This window comes from Podarcis muralis, chromosome 12 (assembly GCF_964188315.1).
Source record: "Podarcis muralis chromosome 12, rPodMur119.hap1.1, whole genome shotgun sequence".
NCBI lineage: Eukaryota > Metazoa > Chordata > Lepidosauria > Squamata > Lacertidae > Podarcis > Podarcis muralis.
In genome coordinates, this window is record NC_135666.1 from 494135 (window position 1) to 516522 (window position 22388).

The 22388-nt window shown below is 42.5% G+C and overlaps 1 protein-coding gene across 1 annotated transcript in view; it reads left to right on the forward strand.

Annotated features, from left to right (window-relative positions):
• The window catches only part of LOC114607663 (androgen receptor-like), a 177400-nt gene that overhangs the window by 141620 nt on the left and 13392 nt on the right, over positions 1–22388 (forward strand). The gene's annotated exons all lie outside the window — the stretch shown is intronic.

The window sequence follows — 22388 nt, forward strand, 5'->3', positions numbered from 1 at the left end:
GAGAGTAAATTACTGTACTTGCCTTGCCCCGGGTTAGGGGGCGCAAATTACTTGCCTTGCCCCGGGTTAGGGGGCGCAAATTACTTGCCTTGCCCCGGGTGCTGATAACCCACGCTACGCCGCTGCCCTTCTCTCCTACTTCTTTACACACAAAAAGCAGGTTCCTGTGACATCTGAACTATCATTTGTTCAAAGTATGATACTTTTATATCCTAGTCAGTTAACTAAATGTAGTTAGAACAAACCCCAGTTTTCCAAGCTCTGACATCACAGGAAACTGTGGTTAGTTCAAAAGATGTTTTCAATCTTTCTTTTTAGAAGTTATGGTGGGTATTATGCTACCAAGGGTTGCCATGTTCTCTCATTTACAGAGACTGTCTTGTTCAAGTCTATTTTGTAGATAAAGAACCTTAAAAAGTTAGAGCAGGAAAGCCTTAGTAGTAGACCTGGGAGGCAGCTAGATCACCTGGTCACAGCCATCCAGACTAAGGCGAAATTCTAGTTGTATATAAAGCATTACATTATTTCCACGTTTTTGACCATACATACATACATACATACATATAAATAAGCAGTTATATATCAGTTTGTGTCCTCTGTTTTAGTGATGCAGTTTCTCTTTTTTGTTAATGAGGACAGGGCCACCGCAGGGCAAGTCCAAGGCTCACTCCCATAATACTAACCCATGGTTTAGCACTACATCAGAGCCAGTGATATAGCACAGCAGTCATGAAATAATCCTTTCCAAGCTCTGAGGCTGAATATTATCCATGGGGTGCCTGCATGTTTATTTAAAAATGGGAATACTGTTGGCTGTTAAAAAAACCCCCCAAAACCCCAAAACATCTCCCTGGGGGTCTCCCCTGACATGCTTCATTTTTATTTATTTCTTGCATTTTGCCTGCAGTTGTTCACTGCCAGAATGATCCATTTGCCACAAGCATATGAATGTTTGGCAACATTTCCCCAGAACCAGGGCAAGTACCCCCTTCTAGGGACAAAGAAAGTAATGACATCAGTTAGTAAGAAATTTCAGCTACAAGTTTCATCAAGTCTTGCTTTGATTTGTTATTTGGCCACATCCGCTCTGATGTAGCTCTCCTGCTCCTCCTGTCTATGTGAGTTGATGGATCTCAACCAAAACTCTCTGCTACCGGCTGCTTAGTCCCTGTAGTCCAAGATGACGACTCAGGAACATAACATGCTGAACAGTAACTTGATTTGTATTTGCTTTTACTATATACAGAGTATAGCACAGAGTATAGCACAGCTTTGTACAAGTTACTATATACATAGACTCGATTCCAACGCTACACACCAACCTCTGAACTCCAACACCAAACTACTGTGTTATGCTGCTTATAAGGGAAATTTTTCAGCCAGTCACCACCTGTTGCTAGGCTTTCCTATTTCCAAGCAGACTTTCTCATGTACTCTTGTTTAACTTGGCTTCTTGCCAACTCACTAATTGTCCCCTTCAAAGCTGCAGTTTCTCACAAACCTCAACAGTTCCACTAACCTTACTACAGACTGGGCATGACAGAGTCACCCTGGAAGTTGCATCGATTCGTGAATGAACTTCTAGATTTCCGCTGTAAAGACCCCATGAGACTTCCCTGTCAAACCAACCTTTCAGCTCCAACTGTGACAAAGCACTGGGGTGGATGGGAGCTGTCTTCATCAGATGTACAGAAAGATCTCCCAGAGTGTCATCGTCTCCACCCTTCAAGTCAACAAACTTTTGGACACCAGCTCTCCTCACTGTCATCTGAGCACAAGAGTGTCTGGATTATCATCTTCCTGAATGCATACTAGGCTAAGCATTGGATGAGTGGCAAAACAGCATCCACTATAACCTTTTTTGCAGCCTAACTCATTGCAGCTGGAAAAAGATGTGGCTTGGACCTTCCACCCAAGAGAGTTTTACTTTGATGTTGAACCAGCATCAAATGATGTCTTCCTCTATCAGTCTTAAGTTGTGGAGGGTTTTGCTTCCAAGGCCATGTTTTGAAATCCATCTGTGAACAATACATTGGAATCTACTAACTATGCATTGGAATCTACTAACTATACATTGGAATCTACTAACTATACATTGGAATCTACTAACTATACATTGGAATCTACTAACTATACATTGGAATCTACACTGGATCACTATTGAGTAGAAATTCCAATTGACAAACACCTCGGGCTTCTCTCCCTTCCTCTAATTCTAGACTTAACTGCCTTGCTATGGATGAATGTTGGTTGACAAGCAATTTTCCTCGCAATTGCGACTGGGCTTTGCAGCACAGGGTTTTCAGCTTCCTCATAGCAACACCACTGTTCTGCTTATACAGTTGCATAATTTGATCCTAAATGTATTTCCATGACTTCTTTTGGATCTACTGGTGGAGAAGGTACTGGGCCAGGTCCACATCAGGCATCCCTGAAAGTGGGATTCCCTTAAAGAATCTTGTGGATGTGGGTCTGATGACCACTCCATGGCTCACAGGGTTGGCATGCCTGGTGCACACCGTGGTCACAGGATAAGGACTTAAGAAGAGCCCTTCTGAATCAGGCCAAGGGTGGATCCAGCATTCTGTTCTTACACTGGCCACCCAAATGCCAGCTCAGTCTACCCAGCCAGGAGATCTTCACTTTCCCTGTAACCATTGTAACTGTCAGTTTGCATTTCTTAGTGCAGAAAGTATTGATCTGATGGGTAGAGATTTTTCCTGTTCTGATTGATTCTAGAAGTTACTGGAAGTTTTTCTTCTCTGTGGGAAAGAAGGTTCTTGTTTTGGTTATTCCTTCCGAGAAGCTGGATACAGCTGCCTTAAACTGGTTCTTCTATCTCTTCTCTCTTTTTTTTAAAAAAAGATATTTCTTAAAATTTTCAAGATATTACAAAATGAAAAAGGAAAAAAAAGAAAACACAAAATAAAAATAGTTAAAAACAACTCAATCTTTCCATTACTTATTTTTCATTAGCTTGTTTCCCAGACCTCCTCGCGCCTCCCTTTTTTGTATTCCAGTTCAGTTTGTTAGTTCAGCAAATCCTTCCCCTCTTTGTTTATCCTAGTTTTTAATCTTAAAATATTGTGACATTAAATTTTTACCTATTAGTAATCCATTTTTCATATTCCCTTATAGTATTACAGCTAAAAACCACTTAATTTCTATCCAACATCATTCTAACATTCATTAATTTTACAATATTTCTGTAAATAGTCTTTAAACTTTTTCCAATCTTCTTCCACCGACTCTTCTCCCTGGTCTCGGATTCTGCCAGTCATTTCTGCCATTTCCATATAGTCCATCACCTTCATCTGCCATTCTTCCAGAGTGGGTAGATCTTGTGTCTTCCAATACTTTGTGATGAGTATTCTTGCTGCTGTTGTAGCATACATAAAGAAAGTTCTATCCTTCTTTGACACCAATTGGCCGACCATGCCCAGGAGAAAGGCCTCTGGTTTCTTCAGAAAGGTATATTTAAATACCTTTTTCATTTCATTATATATCATCTCCAAGAAAGCCTTAATCCTTGGGCACGTCCACCAAAGGTGAAAAAATGTACCTTCAGTTTCTTTACATTTCCAACATTTATTGTCGGGCAAGTGATAGATTTTTGCAAGCTTGACTGGTGTCATGTACCACCTGTACATCATTTTCATTAAATTCTCTTTTAAGGCATTACATGCCGTAAACTTCATACCTGTGGTCCATAACTGTTCCCAGTCAGCCATCATACTGTTATGTCCAACATCTTGTGCTCATTTAATCATAGCAGATTTCACCGTTTCATCCTGAGTATTCCATTTCAACAGCAAGTTATACATCCTTGACAAAATTTTAGTTTTGGGATCCAACAGTTCTGTTTCCAATTTTGATTTTTCCTTTTTTTTTAATTAATATTTATTAAGTTTCATAAACAAATTTTAAATAGGTTTTAAACATAAAATGCATAAAACAGAGAAAATTACCAAAATAAAAAGGACACAAAACAAAACACATATTCAACAAAAAAACAGTTAAGAAAATAAACCAAGTCATAACAAACACTAATAGACCCACCCCGAAAAAAGAAAAAAGGAAAATTATACCTCCGAATATTATATTTTGTTCATTAGTTTATTGACCTCCTCACACCTCCCTTTTTGTATTCCAATTCAAATATTTAGTTCAGCAAGTTCTTACCCTCTGTCATTTAACCTTATTCAACATCTTTAACTAAGATAAAATTATAATTTCCATCAATATCAATCCAAATTTACATATTCTTATTAATCTTATTACTAACACCACTTATTTTCAGTCCAACGTCCTTTTAACATTCATTAATTTTACAGTATTTCTGTAGATAGTCTTTGAATTTTATCCAATCTTCTTCCACCGACTCTTCTCCCTGGTCTCGGATTCTGCCAGTCATTTCTGCCAATTCCATGTAATCAATCACCTTCATCTGCCATTCTTCCAGAGTGGGTAAATCTTCTGTCTTCCAATACTTTGTGATGAGTATTCTTGCTGCTGTTGTAGCATACATAAAAAAAAATTCTGTCCTTCTTTGGCACCAATTGGCCGACCATGCCCAGGAGAAAGGCCTCTGGTTTCTTGAGGAAGGTATATTTAAATACCTTTTTCAGTTCATTATATATTATTTTCCAGAAAGCCTTAATCTTTGGGCACGTCCACCAAAGGTGAAAGAATGTACCTTCTGTCTCTTTACATTTCCAACATTTATTATCGGGCAAATGATAGATTTTTGCAAGCTTGACTGGGGTCATGTACCACCTGTAAATCATTTTCATAATATTCTCTCTCAGGGCATTACATGCCATGAATTTTATACCAGTGGTCCACAACTGTTCCCAGTCAGCAAACATAATGTTATGTCCAACATCCTGTGCCCATTTAATCATAGCAGATTTAACTGTTTCGTCCTGAGTATTCCATTTTAACAGCAAGTTATACATCTTTGACAAAATCTTAGTTTTAGGTTCTAACAGTTCTGTTTCCAATTTTGATTTTTCCACCTGGAAGCCAATTTTTTTATCTAAATTAAAGGTCTCTCTTATTTGGTAGTAATGAAGCCAGTCTCGCACTTTATCTTTTAGTTTCTCAAAACTCTGCAACTTCAATTTATCTCCTTCCTGCTCCAAAATTTCCCAATATTTTGGCCATTTGGCCTCCATATTGAGCTTTTTCTGAGCCTTCGCTTCCATCGGTGACAACCACCTTGGGGTTTTATTTTCAAATAAATCCTTATATCTTATTCAGACATTAAACAATGCTTTCCTGACAATGTGGTTTTTAAATGCTTTATGTGCTTTGACCTTATCATACCACAGATATGCATGCCATCCAAATACATTGTTAAAACCTTCTAAGTCCAAGATGTCTGTGTTTTCAAGAAGCAGCCATTCTTTCAACCAGCAAAAAGCTGCTGATTCATAATAAAGTTTAAGGTCTGGCAGGGCAAATCCGCCTCTTTCCTTTGCATCCGTTAATATTTTAAATTTTATTCTAGGCTTCTTGCCCTGCCAGACAAATCTAGAGATGTCTCTCTGCCGCTTCTTGAAACAGTCCATTTTGTCCAAAATTTGCAATGTTTGAAACAAAAATAACATTCTAGGCAATACATTCATTTTTATCGCAGCAATACGGCCTAGCAGTGAAAGCTTCAAATTTGACCAAATTTCTAAGTCTTTTTTCACTTCCGTCCAACATTTTTCATAATTGTCTTTAAATAAGTTCCCATTTTTAGCTGTCATATTAATCCCAAGGTATTTCACTTTCTTAACCACTGTTAAACCTGTCTCATTCTGAAACCTTTCTCTTTCAATCGCTGTTAAATTTTTCTCTAAAACCTTTGTTTTTAACTTATTCAGTTTAAATCCTGCAACTTGACCAAATTCTTGAATCAATTCCAAAACTCTTTTAGTACTAGATTCTGGCTCCTGTAATGTCAATACTAAATCGTCTGCAAAAGCTCTCCATTTATACTGTCTAGCTCCGACTTGTATACCTTTAACCAACTGGTCCCTTCTAATCATATTCAACAGGACTGATATAAAAAGCAATGGGGAAATTGGGCAGCCTTGTCGTGTCCCCTTTTTCTATCTTAAATTCCTCCGTCACCTCATTATTAACAATTAACTTGGCCTTTTGTTCAGAATAAATTGCACCTATACCATTTTCAAATCCTTCACCCACCCCCATCCCCTGTAAGTTCTTCTTCATAAAACTCCAGGAAATATTATCAAAAGCTTTCTCCGCGTCCACAAATATCAAAACTGCCTTAGTGTTGATATTCACTTCTAGTTTTTCCAAAATATTAATTATATTCCTCAAATTGTCATACAAGTGTCTACCTGGGAGAAAGCCTGCTTGGTCTTTATGAATCTCTTCCATCAACACTTTTTTCAATCTCTTGGCTAAAATATCTGCAAAAATTTTGTAATCCACATTAAGTAATGATATGGGGCGGTAGTTCTTAAGCTGAGTCTTTTCAGTCTCTGTTTTCGGTATAAGTGTAATATATACACTTATATATTTTTCTTTCCACGACTCTGGTGCCCTTTTCCCTTCCAATATTTCATTACAGACTCCCTTTAAAGGTTGTACTAACCACTCTTTTAAAGATCTATAGTCTCTAGAAGTCAGCCCATCGGGTCCTGGAGATTTGCCTAATTGCATGTTTTGAATGGCACCTTCTACTTCCTGTTCAGATATTTTATAGTTCAACATTAATTTACTTTCTTAAGAGATTTTTTGTAATCCATTTATCTTCAAAAATCGATCTATATCAATTTCTTTCTGTGGCCCTTGTGTATATAATTGGTTCTTCTATCTCTTCAGTCAAGGTCATGCTGACTATAAAAGTAGGGCCAGAAGGAGCCTGAGTTTCACACTTTCTCTTTCTATCTCTCTTCCTTCTGGTGTGGGGTTCTGGATATAGTGTTTAATAATAATAATAATAATAATAATAATAATAATAATAATCTATTATTTATATCCTGTCCATCTGGCTGGGTTTCCCCAGCCACTCTGGGTGGCTTCCAACAAAAGATTAAAATATAATAGTTAAGGTTTAGTCTTATTACAAGTTATTTTAAGTTTACGTTTAGTCTGCTTCAACTGGATTTCTTATGGACAGTGCCAATCCTGAATGTATTGGATTTGTGACCATTATGCTCATTTGCCTTCAGTAGCAGTAAAGCTCTGCTGGATGAAATTGCCTCTGGTCTATTTTTGGGGAATCCTACAATGTGTTTTAGGTTTTTACTCTGCTAACTATACGTTGGAATCTACTCTGGATCAATATTGAGTACAATTTCAATGACTGTAACCAAAGAGCAGTACCCAATAAAGTTGTGGCTTTTATGACTCCATCTTGACCCATTTGTAGTTCTTTCTCCTGGAAAACTACCCTGGGCAGCAAAGACTCCTAAACCAAAATTCACAAAGGCTTAACCATTTCCCCACACATAGAAGACTCTTCAGACTCTAGCTGGCTTGGTTCTCCTTTTCCTAACTTTACAATATCCATTAGAAGATGGGACTGCCAGAATGTTGTAGAAACGTACACTTACACAGGAATAACCAGATGTGCAAATATAGGGGGGGCACTTGGCTTGCCAGGAGTACATGCAAAAAGGATCTCAGGGCCTTAGTAGATCACAAGCATAACATTGGTCAGCCATGTGATGCAGCAGCCAAAAATGTTGAAGTGATTCTGGGCTTCATGAACAGAATTCTAGATCCAGATCTTTTTTTTTTAAGATATTTATTAAGAGTTTACAAGTTACAGAAAAAGCAAGAGAACAGTAAAGAATTGAACAAAACAAAACAATACCTTACAATACATAAAAAATACAAAAAACAACAAAAAAAGAACAAAAACATTTAAAAACACATCCAACCTTTCCATATCTTTCCCTTTCATATACTTGTTTCATCGACCTCCTCACACCTCCCTTTTTTGTATTCTAGTTCAATTAGCTATTTCAGCAAGTCCTTTCCATCTTTCTCAATTTTCGTTCTAGAATTTAACTTAAGACACTCTAACCTTAAATTTTCCACTTTGGTCCATTAACAATCTATTTTTACTTAATTCTTTAAAACTTTTCTGCTAAAGCCATATAGCTTCATTCCAGCATCCTTCTAACATTCATTAATTTTGCAATATTTCTGTAAATATACTTTAAATTTTTTCCAATCTTCTTCCACTGACTCTTCTCCCTGGTCTCGGATTCTGCCAGTCATTTCCGCCAGTTCCATGTAGTCCATCAGCTTCATCTGCCATTCTTCCCTGGTGGGTAAATCTTGTGTCTTCCAGTACTTTGCAATAAGTATTCTTGCTGCTGTTGTGGCATACATGAAAAAAATTCTATCCTTCTTTGGCACCAATTGGCCTACCATGGCCAGGAGAAAGGCCTCTGGTTTCTTTACAAAGGTATATTTAAATACCTTTTTCATTTCATTATAGATCATCTCCCAGAATGCCTTAATCTTTGGCTATGTCCACCAAAGGTGAAAGAATGTACCTTCAATTTCATTCCATTTCCAACATTTATTATCGGGCAAATGGTAGATTTTTGCAAGCTTGACTGATGTTATGTACCACCTGTACATCATTTTCATTAAATTCTCTTTTAAGGCATTACATGCCGTAAACTTCATACCTGTGGTCCATAACTGTTCCCAGTCAGCCATCATAATATTATGTCCAACATCTTGCGCCCATTTAATCATAGCAGATTTCACCATTTCATCTTGAGTATTCCATTTCAGCAGCAAGTTATACATCCTTGACAAATTCTTAACTTTAGAGTCTAACAATTCTGTTTCCAATTTTGATTTTTCCACCTGGAAGCCTAATTTTTAATCCAAATTATATGCCTCCATTATTTGATAGTAATGGAGCCAATCTCGTACTCTGTTTTTTAATTTTTCAAAGCTCTGCAATTTTAATCTGTCTCCCTCTTGTTCCAAGATTTCCCAATACTTCGGCCATTTGGCCTCCATATTGAGTTTTTTTCTGAGCCTTTGTTTCCATTGGTGACAACCATCTTGGGGTTTTATTTTCTAACAAGTCCTTATATCTTATCCAAACATTATACAATGCTTTTCTGACAATATGGTTTTTAAACGCTTTGTGTGCTTTAACCTTGTCATACCACAGATATGCATGCCAACCAAATACGTTGTTGAAACCTTCCAAATCCAACACATCCGTGTTTTCAAGAAGCATCCATTCTCTCAGCCAACAAAATGCGGCTGATTCATAATAAAGTTTAAAGTCTGGCAGGGCAAATCCACCTCTTTCTTTAGCATCTGTTAATATCTTAAATTTTATTTGAGGTTTCTTACCCTGCCAGACAAATCTAGAGATATCTCTCTGCCACTTCTTGAAACAGTCTATTTTATCCAAAATTTGCAATGTTTGAAACAAAAACAGCATTCTTGGCAATACATTCATTTTTATCACAGCGATTCAGCCTAGCAACGATAACTTCAAATTTGACCATATTTCTAGAGTCTTTTTCACTTCCATCCAACATTTTTCATAATTATCCTTAAATAAATTCACATTCTTAGCAGTCATGTTAACCCCTAAATATTTCACTTTCTTAACCAGTGTCAATCCTGTCTCCTTCTGAAACTTATCTCTCTCAATCACAGTTAATTTTTTCTCTAAAACCTTAGTTTTCATCTTATTCAGCTTAAAGCCTGCTACCTGACCAAATTTTTGGATCAATTCTAATACTCTTTTGGTGCTAGATTCTGGCTCCTGTAAAGTTAATACCAAATCATCAGCAAATGCTTTCAATTTGTACTGTTTGGCTCCCACTTGTATGCCTCAGAATTCTAGATCCAGATCTAGATGCTTGGCTCTGGCCTTAAATTGCCCAGATTTTGCTAGCTTCAGACAGGGTTGATTGTCTTCCCAAACAGTGATGGGCAAACTACAATCCCCACAGATCTCTTGCACCAAGCATCTATAGAACTCCAGTTCCTGACACAAATCTGACAGTGCGCTGAACTCAGCCTCAGTAGAGGACAGTGCAATGAGACTTTGCTTCCAGGACTTCCACCCAACAAGAGATTCGCCAGACTTTATCACCATCCCAGATACGGACTTCCTGTCATCCAGATTCGCCCAGTCGCTGTCTGCCCAGAATGTGAGCTTCATCTCACCTACAGCTGACAGTTTGAGACTGAAGTCTTTGGTATCCTGCAGGTAACGCAGTACCCGCTTGATACCATGCCAGGCACTTACACTGGGCTTTGAAGCTTCCGTACTGAGCAGATTAGTAGCAAAAGCAATGTCTGGTCTGCTCCATTGGGACAGATACAACAGACTACCCAGAGCTAACTGAAAGAGCTCAGCGTTCTCAAACTCAGCACGTTTTGCTTGCTGACTGTCTTTCACGTAGCTCGTCTCCATGGGTGTCCTAACCTCTGCACAATCAGACATTCTGAACTTTTCAAGCAACTGCTCAATCTTGCCTTTCCGACTGAGCAAGAAGCTACCATCCTCAGTTCTAGCTATCTCCATGCCCAGGTAGATCTTTACTGCACCCAGGTTCTTGAGCTGGAACTGCTTCCCAAGCTCTTTGGCAAACTTCTGTACCTGTTTGTCTGCCCTTGTGGTGTAAATGATGTCATCAACGAAGATTAACACCATTTCCTGTGACTCTCCTGACCCTTTAAGGTACAGGCAACTGTCGGCAAGACTCTTCCTGAAACCTAGCTTCTCTAAAGCTTCATTCAGGTAAAGGTAAAAGGTAAAGGTACCCCTGCCCGTACGGGCCAGTCGTGACCGCCTCTGGGGTTGCGTGCTCATCTCGCTTAAGAGGCCGGGAGCCAGCGCTGTCCGAAGACACTTCCGGGTCACGTGGCCAGCGTGACAAAGCTGCTCTGGCGAGCCAGCACCAGCGCAGCACACAGAAACGCCGATTACCTTCCCACTATAAAGCGGTACCTATTTATCTACTTGCACTTAGGGGTGCTTTCGAACTGCTAGGTGGGCAAGAGCTGGGACCGAAAGACGGGAGCTCACCCTGCCGCAAGGATTCAAACCGCTGACCATACGATCGGCAAGTCCTAGGCACTGAGGTTTTACCCACAGTGCCACCCGCTGTACTCATTCAGGTACAAGTTCCAATTCCTGGCCGATTGTTTCAAACCATAAATTGACTTGTGAAGTCTCCATACAGTACCTTGCTCATTGCCCTCAAACCCTGGAGGAGGAAGCATGTACAGATCCTCCTGGAGGTCTGAGTTCAAGTAGGCTACATCCACATTAAAGTGATGCACCAGCAAACCTCTTTGTGCAGCAATGGCTAAGAGCATGCACAGAGTTTCACTTCTGGAAGTAGGAGCATATACTCAGTGTAATGCAGCCCCTTCTGCTGTGTGAACCCTCTGGCTACTAGCCTAGCCTTGTACTGTGGTTCTCCAGTTGCTGTGGGTTTAAGATGGTAAACCCAGTGGCTACTCACAGCCTGTTTGCCCGCTGGCAACTTTGTGAGGGAGAACACACATAGAGACTCCATTGAGTTCATCTCCTTCTGCATCGACTCATGCCATTTCCTGGCTTCTTCCTGAGGCAGTTTCTGAACATCCTCAAAACTCTCAGGTTCACATTGTGCCATACCAATCCACACGCTAGTGACTGTAAACCTGTCAGCAGGTTTCCCTTTCGTTGCCCGAGCTGAACGGTGCAACACAACTTCAGGTACCCCCTCTGACCCACTAGGGCCAGCCAGAATGTCCTTGGCATCAGAGAGCTCCCCCTGTAACTTGCTGTGTCATCTGGACTTCTCAGCTGAACCTGTAGGAGAAGAAGGAGCACTGCTGTGTTCAAGCTTCACAGCTTTAGGAGAAGTTCTCCCCTCTACCTGCTCTGGGTCGAGACTCTGTGCCTCAGCAGCAGGTTCAACCTCTTCCTCTTCTTCATCAGCAGAGTCAAGCAGACTCTCTCAAAGAATATCAGGGTTCCCATGTATGCGTGTCCACCCACTCTGCTCACAGAATTCAGCACTGTTGCTGAGCAGAATTCTGGACTGATTCCCTGATGGATAAGCAAATCTCCACCCCTTGGTCCCTGGCTCATACCCACAGAAAATCATCTTTTGGGACCTAGGGCCACCCTTTCTGCGTTTGGCTTTTGGTATGAGGACCCAAGCCTCACAGCCAAAAACACGGAAGAAATGCACCTTGGGCTTCTTGCCATGCAGCAGAAAATAGGGTGTGTCCCCTAGCACTGAAGTAAACAACCTGTTCAAGGTAAAATTGGCCGTCCGCCAAGACTCCCCCCAAAAGCGCTGTGGGAGCCCAGCATCAAACAGCAACGCTGCGGACATCTCCTGCAGTGTTCTGTTCCGGCGTTCTGCAATGCCATTCTGCTGGGGACTGTGTGGAGCTGTCAACCTGTGTTGAATTCCCTTCTGGAGGAAGAAACTTTGCAGCGCAGACCCGGTGAACTCCCCACCGCGGTCGCTCTGAAAGTTCTGCACGCGTGTGGAAAATTGCAGTTCCACTGCCGCAATCCAGTCTTTGATTAGCGGCACAGCCTCACTCTTGTGTTTAAGTGTGAACAGCCAGCCATTCCTCGAAAAATCATCTATCAGCACCAATGCAAATTTGGCCCCGCCCAGACTGGCCACTGACATAGGGTCACACAAATCTGCATGTACCAACTGAAAAGGCCTAGTGGTCATCCTTTCTGACCTTGGGTATGGGCACATTTTCACCTTTGCTTGCTTACACACTCTGCACTCAAGAAACTTAGCACAGGATTTTATTTTGCACCCCTCAGTACATTCTGGGGTCTTCTTCACGTAGCCCCACGACAAGTGAGCCATATGTCTGCCAGAGATGAGCACACGCATCATGGACTGGAATGCTGGCACATTGCGCTTGAGCTGCCTCCGTAGCATCTGGACCTGCAAGAGAAGCATCTAGCACAAACAGCCTATCTTTACATTCCACACTGACCAGTTGTTGCCCATCCCTGGAAATAGAACACATGTTATTCTCAAAACAGACTCTATAATTATCAGCAACAAGAGCGGCGACGGATAGCAATGCACAGGACAGTCCAGGAACAACAAAGGCCTGTATCGAATCCTGTAAGAAAGAACAAAACAGTGAGCCAGTCTGCGTCAAAGCATGCTCAGTTCCATCTGCCAAACAGACAGATTTTCCAGAGACTACAGAGGTGCAGAATCTGAGATTTTGACCAGCTTCGGTCCATCTGAAGCTGATACAGGCTCGTCTCATCTTGAGCCCAAACAGAGTAGTCCACACAGCAGAAGGATAAGCAGTATGTGCCACATTCTTAACTTTATTTCCACTCTATGCTGAGAGAATGCAAACATGCATCTTGCCTCTGTGAGAGCAGAGAAGCAACTCCTCTCGGAAACAAAGAACACCGAGAGAAACAGTGAAAAACAGGAAACCAGTGTATGTCACATCCAGTCTCCCATTCCCGTGGGAATCCAACAGTAACTCTGACTGTGGAATGCAAAACAATGTCTTGTGACTGCAGTTGCTGCTCAGTGAGGGAAATAGAAACCAACACAGAAAACCTCAGAAAACCACCAGAGGGCATGAGATGATGGGAAGCACCACTGTCAATCACAAAGGTCAGCACAGCGTCCTGTTCACAGCTCCTGATTGTTGCCATAGAAGCTGCTAAATGTTTATGTTCAGGGTCGTCTCTGCCAGCTGCCTTTGGTTTTTGTTTCCCACGTTTCAAAGAGCTCTTAATCTGGTTGCTCCGGGAGACGACCTTGGGCCCTTCCTGCGCCTCCACTGGGCAGTCTCTCACGAGATGGGAGGAGGAACCACATCGATAACAATGGCGTGTAGCAAAAGCTCTCACCGTCTCCCCTCCAGCTCTTCCTGCATTCCCTGCACCTCCACCTTTGGGAGCACCGCCTGGGCCTGCAGCTCGAACCCCAGCTCTCTGTCTGTGAGTCTCCTCATCGCAAAGACACCCCGTAATATCATCCAGACTCAGCTGGTCCGCCGGCATAGACTCCAAGGTCAAACACAACGTCTCATAGCTCCTGTCCAATGAGCTCTGGAGAATGTACACTTTGAGCTCCTCAGAGAGAGGGACTTGCAGCTGTCGAAGCTTATTAAAAGTGGCCAGCATCTGGGTTATATGCTCTCTCATTGAACCCCCCGACATAAGCTTCATCTCAAAAAGACCCCTAGTAGTATGGATCTTGGCACCAGCAGTCGTTCTTTGATGGAGACAGGCCAGACCTTCCCAGACGGATTTTGCAGAAGTTAAACCGTCAACATGAGGGAGTTGGGAGGAATCCAAGGCAAGGATTAAAAGCCCCAACGTTCTCTGGTCCCTTCTCAGTGCAGTAGCTGCCTGCACCCTCGCTGCTTCATCAGCACCAGCAGCCGCTGGGGTAGGTTCGCATTGAACACCGCTCCACAGGCCTTTCCCTGTGAGCCACGCCCATGTTCTCCTCGACCAGTCCTCCCAGTTCTGCCCATTCAATCGTTCAAACGGCACATTAAAAGACTCCTGGAGTTCAGCCATCTCCTCCCCCGGTTCTCCCTTTGGGGCTCAGAAGTACTCACGCGTACCAGTCGTCTTCTGAGGAGAGGTCTCCAGCGACACTTTGCAGCACACAGCTTGCAGCCAGTGAGACCCCCTGCTTTCCCTCAGGCAGGGTCTCAGAGCTGCGCTTCCTTCTTCAGTAGCCAAAAGCTTTTCAGCACACAGCACATAAAAGCAGGCTTTCTCTGACAGCATAAAAACTTCAGCTCCATAACATCTGAAAGTAATTTATTGCTCAGAGAGATAACAGTCCGGCGCGCTTCCCTCGCTGCGCCAGGCCTTCAAAGGCATTCCAAAGCTCTGAGCAAAAGCAGAGTCTAGCAGCGGTCAGAAAATAAGCCTTCTGTCTTCTGTGCGTCAATGTGCATAAATCAGGCTCTCACACAGAGTTACTAAAACTAAAAGCACTTTATTTATAGCAGAAACTATCCATTATCTAGCCGAGTACGGAACATCGTACAAACGTGTCTGTCCTAAACAAAAACAGAAAGAACAAAGGACTGAGACTCTCAGATGTGACGGAGAGTCTCTCCGCCCCACAGTAGGCAGGACGCACACTCTGAGCTGTTTAACCCTGTAAGCTCAGGTTCTCCTCACAGGGAGGGGGGAGGGAGGGAAAATGGGGAGGGGAATAAGGATGATATGTTTCTGGATAATATGTTTTGTTTTAATTTTGAATTATTATTTTTCCCCAAAAGAAGAGTTTGGAAACCAAGTTTTATGAGGGTTGATTGATTGAGTTGGGTATGTTTAGCCTGGAAAAGAGGAGACTGGAGGGAGATAGGATAACCATCTTCAGATGTCTGAAGGGCTGTCTCATGGAAGATGGAATAAGCTTGTTTTCTCCAGCTAGGAGAGTAGAATCTGAACAAATGGATTCAAGTTACAAGAATGGAGATTCTGACTAAACATCAGGAAGAACTTTCTGAGAGTAAGAGCCATTTGAGAGTGGAAAGAGATCCCTCAGAAGATGGTGGACTCTCCTTTGGAAGTTGTTAAGCAGAGGTTGGATGGTCCTCTGTCAGGGATTCTTTAGCTGCTAATCTTACATGGCAAGGCATGGACAGGAAGACCTTCAGGGTCCCTCACAACTCTACAATTCTCTGATTGGTGTGATGAAATTATATAAATACTGTGTATGCAATTTATAAATAGCAGATTTACTCTGTTTCCTAATGCATCCCTAGTATGCCCTTTTCACTGTTGATGCACACAGAGTCGACATTTTCACCAAGCTCTCAAACATGACCCCCAAATGGATCTTTTCCTAGTTAGTCACTCACTGCTGGTTCTGATTCTATCATAGTACATATGAAATTAGGAAATGTTTGCTCCAGTGCTCATCACTTTACACTTATTTACATTGAAACTCATTCGACACTTTGAGCAGTGGTGGACCTTAGGGTCTTAAGTATCAGCAGCACCCTGTACAACACCAGCATTCAGCACCCCTCACCTCTACACCATAGTTGTGGTGCCCCTGAGGGTCTACACTCAGTGCAAACAAACCAGTCACACTCCCCTAAATGCGCCCCGACTTGAGAGAGACTTTTAGACCTCTTTGCACTCTGCAAGGATTGACAATAGTGAATACCATATTTGGCCATCACACTGGACAACTCAAACTGTCACTCAACCTCTCCCAATTTCTATCAACTCCAGCCAGTATGACCAATGGCCACGGACAATGAGAGTTTAGCCCAAAGGCTAAACTGGAAGGCACTGGGCTTGAAATGGCTGCTGTGGATTATTTGTGAAAACATTAAAGTATGCCAGTCCCAATTAGAATGAACGGTGGACCCCCACTTTTTATATCCCTCTTTTATGAAAACCGCCCCATTTATTTCCACTCTCTGCTTCCTGTCCTTTATCTCCTCAACCAACAATAAGTGCAACCATCTAATGTTGCTCAGGAGCCTCTGGTGAGAAGATGTATCATTTTGAAAATGAAAATAGCATGTTAATTTAATTGTTGGTCTGGAGGGGAGACAAACCACAAGCTGAGTCAGACACAAGCCAGGCCAGGCCTTCAGCCCAGGGCAGCTTGTAAGCAGCAATATCAAAGGAAGAGTGAAATGGGCACAATTTTTGTTCTCAAGTACTTGCACATTTCTTCATTTGTGCAGCAAGTTCATTCTTTCATGCTGTTTACCACATCCAAGCTGGGCCATTTTCCTCTGCTGTACATGTGGGAATATTCAGGGATGCAGGAGAGGATATATTGTCTGATTATATCCTTATCCAACTTGTGTTAACAAGTTCCACAATTTAGCAGAGTAACATTCCCCTTTTTAAACTTCGCAGCGGATGTGTTTGCTCAGGCTCACTAAAGCCTCTAGAATAACTGTTCTGGTGTTTTCCCCTTATTCCCTCATAAAAGATAAGACACAACACAGTCTTCTACAAAAGTATAAAAAGAGTTTACTCACATTTGGTTCACAATCGGATCCCAGAAGGCAGACTTAGCTTAGAAAAGTAACATACACTTGGAATCTATCTCATAAGAAGACAGTCCCTTTGTCCTCTCTTGGCTGGAAGCCAAGAGGACATCTTTGGCTAAGTAGATGTTGCCTCTTTGATGCATGTGGTGAAAGAGAGAGATGGCTGCCCTGCCCTGTGCTTTTGTCGTTACCTGCACAGGTGAGGCCACGCCCACCTCTAGTCACATGCAGAGGAAGTCTGTCCCAGCCCAGAAGGAAACAGGAAGTTTACCTGCTGGCTGGACAAACATTCCTCCCCATGTGTAAACATGTTCACTCTAGGAATGTTGTACTTGACTGCTCTTGTGTTTCACATCCCACAGTACACAGACGTAATTTGGCTTCTTTTTGAAGCACTGCAACTGACTCCCCCAACCTGGTGCCCTCCAGATGCTTTGGGCATCTTTCCTGACTGGGGGGCATTAACTTGGTGGCTGGGCTGCACTTTTTTAGTTTGAGTGACAGTTAAAAACTCCAAAAGCCCATGAGCAGAAATGGGCAGTGAAGTACCCATCCAGGGCCAGCCTGCTCATGAGGCTGAGTGAGGCAAGTGCCTCGGGTGGCAGGTTGGGGACAGCTGGGGGGCAGATCCAGGCCCCTGAGGAGGGTGCCACTTGCTGCCTCCTGCACCTTTTGCCCGCCCCCCCACTCCTCTCTAGGCTCCTTTTTTCTCCCCTGTTGCCTTCAGGGCTTCCCTGGCCACATCCAGTTGCCTCAGGCGGCAGAGGAGGTGGTGGCAGTGATTCACCACACTAGCCATTGCTGTAAAAATAAAAAGCAAAATGTGTTTTGCAATCCCCCTTTAAAGCCATCCACACTGGTGGCCATCCAAAATAACTGGCCACCATCTTCTGACTGAGGCATTTATTCCCTTTCAGTGTATGATATTGTTATGTACTGAGTTGAATAGGATCCAAACTGCCGCAGTCTGATTGGTCCTGGAACAATAGGATTCAGAATGTGTCCCATTAAACTTTAATTAGTTTAATGCTAAGCGCAATGTCCAGTGCGCTTCCGCCGCCACAATGTCCCATTACAGCAGAGCATTTCGCGCAGCAGTTTAAGAAGGGCCGGAGTGTCAGTATCCCTTCAATAAAGGAATCTTGGAGCAAGCGGTTTGGAACTCAAATAAAAGGTTTATTTACACAAAAACAAAAAACCCTGGTGACAAACCACACATATCAGCAAACACGCCCAAAAAGGAAGGAGGAAGGGACAAACACAGGAGTGAGCTGACTATTTATACAAACTCACATTCCTGGAAGCTTAACGACCTCCAGCTGCTCAGTGATTAGAGCGTCTTGATTAGAGCTTCTTAACCCTTTAATACCAACACCCCCTCTCGCTCGTAACACTGAGCTGTACCAACCTTAATTCAAATTTAAACCTGAACAGAAACATTTATGAAATTGCGGACTCAAAGCTTTTGTAAAACCGTCTGCGAGATTTTCTTGGCTTGGACAATACTTTAGTTCAATTAAACCTTGTTTTACACTTTGGCATACATTTTGATAACGGATATCCAAGTGTTTTGTGTGTGCCTTGAATTGACCTGATTTGGCTAGTTTAATACAAGGTTGATTGTCTTCCCACACTCTGATAGGTAGGGAACATTCTCCAAACAATTCTTGTACCAGTTGCTTATAAAATTCCAGTTCTCTACATACATCTGATAATGCATTGAACTCAGATTCAGTTGAACTTAAAGCTATAAGTGATTGTTTTCTTGATCTCCAACCAATTAGTGCATTTCCAAATTTTATCGCCATTCCTGACACTGATTTTCTATCTGGTCCAGCATCTGCCCAACTGCTGTCGGCCCAACATTCAAGTTGTGTGCTGCCCTCTGCTGATAGTTTTAAGCGAAAGCTTTTGGTAGTTTGGAGATACCTTAAAACTCTTTTTACTCCTTGCCAAGCATGCATTGATGGTTTTTCAGCTTGTCTACACAGCATGTTGACAGCATATGTTATATCGGGCCGAGTCCACTGTGCAATGTGGAGTAGACTGCCTATCGCTGACTGGTAAACCCCGGGATTACAGAACTCTGCCTGTTGCTCAGTTTGAGCATCCTTTATGTAACTTAACTCCATTGGGGTTTTAACACCGGCACAGTTGTCCATTTTAAACCTTTCCAGCAACTGCTGGATTTTAGCTTCTTGGCTGAGCCAATAGTTACCATTTTCATCTTGCTGAATTTTAACTCCTAGATAAACAGATACATTGCCTAGTGATTTTATCTGAAACCTTTCTCCAAGCTCTGTGGCAAATTGTTGTGCAAGTTTATCGTCCTTTCCACTGTATAATAAATCGTCAACAAATATCAAGACTGCTTCTTGTTCACATCCCGAGCCTTTTAGATAAAGACACGCATCTGCTGCGCTCTTTCTGAACCCCATGTTCTCTAGAGCATCGTTTAAGCAGGAATTCCAATTACGGGCGGACTGTTTCAACCCATAAATGGATTTGTGTAGGCGCCAGACCTGGTTTGGCTTGTCTCCTTCAAAACCTGGTGGTGGTGTCATATAGACTTCCTCCTGTAAGTCTGCATTTAAATAAGCCACATTGACATCAAAATGAAACAGCTTATTTCCCTTCTTAGCTGAAGAGGCTAAAAGCATTCTTAATGACTCCGATCTTGAAGTAGGGGCATAGATTTGAGAATAGTGAACTCCTTTGCGCTGCGAAAAACCTTTTGCAACTAGTCGGGCTTTATATTGCAACTCTTCAGTAGTTGTGGGCTTTAAACGATATACCCATCGACAACCTACAGCTTGTTGCCCTTTTGGAAGCTCTGTACTTGTAAACACACCGAGAGACTTCATTGAAGCCATCTCCTTTTCCATTGCTTCCTGCCACTTTACGGCTTCTGAGCTTGGAAGCTGTTGTACTTCCATATAGCTTTCTGGCTCACACTGTGCCATATTTACGTATGCACTTGTCACCTTAAACCGCTCTGGCGGCTTGCCCTTCGTGGCGCGTTTTGACCTGCGCAATTGCTCCTCTTGTGCCCCCTCTGACCGTTGGCTGTCAGAATCTGTCTCAGACTTTATGTCTGGACGTGCCTCTAGGGATAAAGACCTCCGCTTAGATACCTCCCTTGGGCTTGGTGTTGCAGGCGACCTGCTTCGCTTTTGCTGTCTGCTAGGCCTACTGACTGGCGATGTTGGAGCACTCCTAGATTCTGGCTTTTCTACCTTAGGAGAAGAACCTTGTGCCTGGTCAGAATCTGCATCTGAACCATGTGCACCGTCCCCTTTTGGCTCACCACCCTCTGGACTTTCATTCTCAGCATAAATGCCTAAATCGTCTCTCAAAATGTCAGGGTTAGCATGTAAGTGAGTCCATCCGGATTGCTCACAAAATTCAGCGCTCCTACTGAGGACCACTCTTGTAGTATCCCCATCTGGGTCCACAAACCTCCAAGATTTGGCATGTGGTTCATACCCGCAAAAGATGAGTTTCCTAGCCCTTGGACTTCCCTTTTTCCTTAACGCTTTTGGGATAAGTACATAGGCTTGAGATCCAAACACCCGAAAGTAATTAACTTTGGGCTTTTTCCCATATAAAGCAAAATATGGGGTAGTATCAATTACCGAATTATATACTCGGTTCAGAATATGAGTAGCCGCCTGCCAGGCTTCCGCCCAGTAACTTTGAGGGAGTTTAGCATCAAACAACATAGAGTTTGCCAACTCTTGCAGAACCCTGTTTTTACGTTCGGCCACACCTCCTTCTTGGGGGGAATAAGGTGTAGACAGACGATGCTTAATTCCCTTTTTCTTAAAGAAATTCTGCAACACAGACCCGGTAAATTCTGACCCTCTGTCTGTCTGAAAAGCAAGTACTCTAGTACCGAATTCAAGTTCTACTGCATGAACCCAATTTTTAACTGTTTCTGCAGTATCTGCTTTTGTTTTGAGAGGAAAAAACCATGTAACCTTTGTTTTGTCATCCGAGAGACACAGTGCATACCTCGAACCTCCCATGCTAGCAACAGGCATTGGGCCACATAGGTCCATATGCACAAGTTGGAATACTTTGTCAGATTTCCTATTTGAACTGGGATAGCTGCATCTATGAACCTTCGCACTTTTGCATGCAGTACAATCCAAATACTTAGTACATTTGTTCAATTTGCACCCTTCTGATAATTCAGGTTGCCTTTTAACATACTGAAAATTAATATGTCCCAAACGGCGGTGCCATAAATGAACACAAGAATTATGGGTAGGCGAGTTCACACAACCAGCATGAACCTGTTCAACTTCATCTGGACTTGTCTCAAAATAATATAACCCATTTCTGCTTTCCACCTGCAAAAGAGATACGTTATTCTTTGAAATAGTGCAAACCCCATTTTCAAACACAGTTTTAAACCCATTTCTATCAAGTTCTGACACAGACAAAATACACCCCTTCATTCCCTTTAGCACGTAGGCATCAATTTCTGTTTGCAAACAATTCAGGAACACTGTGCCTACGGTCTCTAAGGAACGTTTAGTTGAATCTGCCATTGTCACAACTTTAGGGGTTTGCAAATGTCTGCAATTCTGCAAACGGACACTAGATGGCGCCACCAGGTGGTGAGATGCACCACTGTCGATCAACCAGCGTAGTTTGCTGTCTTGGCCACGCCCTTGCATCAACGCCATTGCTGAAGCCATGTGCTGTGTGCTGTAGGAGTAGCCACAACCTCCTCCTCTTCTTCGACGTCCCCTGGAACCCCTTGTCTGGTAACTAGGGGTAACGGCCTTGGTGCTGTCTTGACCAGGTTCACGTGTACAATTCCTGATTAAATGGGAAGAGGAACCACAGCGAAAACAGTGTCTAGCTGCAAAAGCATTTACTGTGTTCTCAAACTCAGCATCCCCACTCTTAGGCACAGCATAACTCCCCTTTGAAGACAAACCTCTCTCTCTTTGCCTTTTATCCTGTTCATCTGCAAGTCGAGAAGAAATGTATTCAAGGGTTAATTCAGTTGAAGGCATAGCTTCCAAAGTTAAAGCTAGAGTCTCATAGCTTTTATCAAGAGAAGACAACAATATGTATGACTGCTGCTCCATAGAGAAAGGAATGCCCAGCTGTCTTAGTTGATTAAAGGCAGACACCATTTTGGCAATATGTTCTTTCACACACGCTCCCGGTTGGAGACGTAAATCAAACAAACATCTTGTAGCATGGATCTTGGCCCCCGCAGTGTTTCTGGAATTTAGCCGCTGCAGAACCGTCCAGACCTCATGCGTGTTCTTTAACTCAGAAACATAAGGCATTTGCTCTGGTCCCACTGCCAAAACTAGTAGACCTTGGGCTTTCCTGTCGCGTTTCTG